Raw genomic sequence first — 1,336 nt, forward strand, 5'->3', positions numbered from 1 at the left:
ACGGGGGGAGCGGGTGCCGAGCGACTCGCCGGGCTGCCTTGAGGAGCAGCAGCACCACTTGCTTTCTTCAAGAGCTGCTTGGCCGGCCGTGTTCTCTGAGCCGCTCATCCTCTTCAGGGCGCGTGGTTGAGCTCTCGATGACTTAAGCTTAGCTCCAGCAGGCAGAGCTCTGTGGCAGTGCTGGATGTGGCCATGGGCAGGGCATGATCCGGAGTGGTGGTTTTCTATCTGAGTGTGCAGCAAGGGAGCAGGCAGGTCAGTTGTGGCATGCTGGCACTCGGTGCGGAGCAGCTGGGTTGTGTCTGGGCAGGAGGGACATCTACCCATGCAGGATCCCATCCCCAACGCTGAGCATCTGGTCCCCCTGAAATAGGGGATTGCATCTCCCTTTCCCAGGTTTCTTTCCTGGCAGTAGGGCACACCTGGGCAGATGTTGATCCAGGAGATGCTCCATAGCATCCCAGTGACCTCTCCTCCCCGGTCCCCTTCCCTTCTGCGCGGGCTGCAAGTCACGTCCCGTCTGAGGGGTCGTTGCTGGCGCTGGGGCAGAGGAGCTTTATGCTGGGACCCTGCCACCCTTTGGAGTCACACCAGTGATGGGGTTAGCTCAAGGCTGACGATGAAGGAACTGCAGGGAGGTGGTGATTCATGGTACCTGCAGACCTGCCATGCCGCCTTCCAGCAAGGGTTTGCAGAGAAGAGGGGTGGGAGAAGCAATCCCTCTGCATGTCCCTGCTCGGAGAAGTGCCCTTTAGTGGATTGTCTGAGACCTGGCTCCAGCCTCAGCTCTGCTCTAGCAATACTGTCTTGTTTTTTACTTTTGATTTGAATAGTACTGGGTGTTTTTGGGGGCTGTGAGCTCCCCCGTGCCACCGGCAGCCCTATGAGGAGTGTGCAGAGACCATCCGCGCCCTTGGCAGAGGGCAGGGAAAGGGCTGGAGCTGCTCTGCTCCCCTCCTTTGAGCCAGGCTGGCGAGGAGGGATGGGGTCTTGTCTTACCAGCATGGCATAGCTGGCACCTGCCCAGCCCAGGGGATGTCCCTGGTGGGACGGAGAACGCTGGCGTCTCCCAAAAGGGACCCAGGAGGGTTTCCCTGTCCTGTCCTCAGCTGGGACCCTCAGGTCCCTGGAGCATCCTCCATCAGAGCTCTCGCTTTGCAGCGAACTCCCTGCCTCTGGAACAGCACTATTAACCTCTCCGTCTCCTTCCTTCCTTCCTCCTCCTCTTCCTTTTTGCCCCACAACGCCAGAGCAGGGGCAGCAACAAGCTGCTTTTGTAAAGCACTTTAAGGCACAGGCTGCGAGGGTGCAGGCAGGTGCTGCGCTGCACCGGCAG

Source organism: Phaethon lepturus, unplaced genomic scaffold, assembly GCF_000687285.1.
Source record: "Phaethon lepturus isolate BGI_N335 unplaced genomic scaffold, ASM68728v1 scaffold22886, whole genome shotgun sequence".
Taxonomy (NCBI): domain Eukaryota; kingdom Metazoa; phylum Chordata; class Aves; order Phaethontiformes; family Phaethontidae; genus Phaethon; species Phaethon lepturus.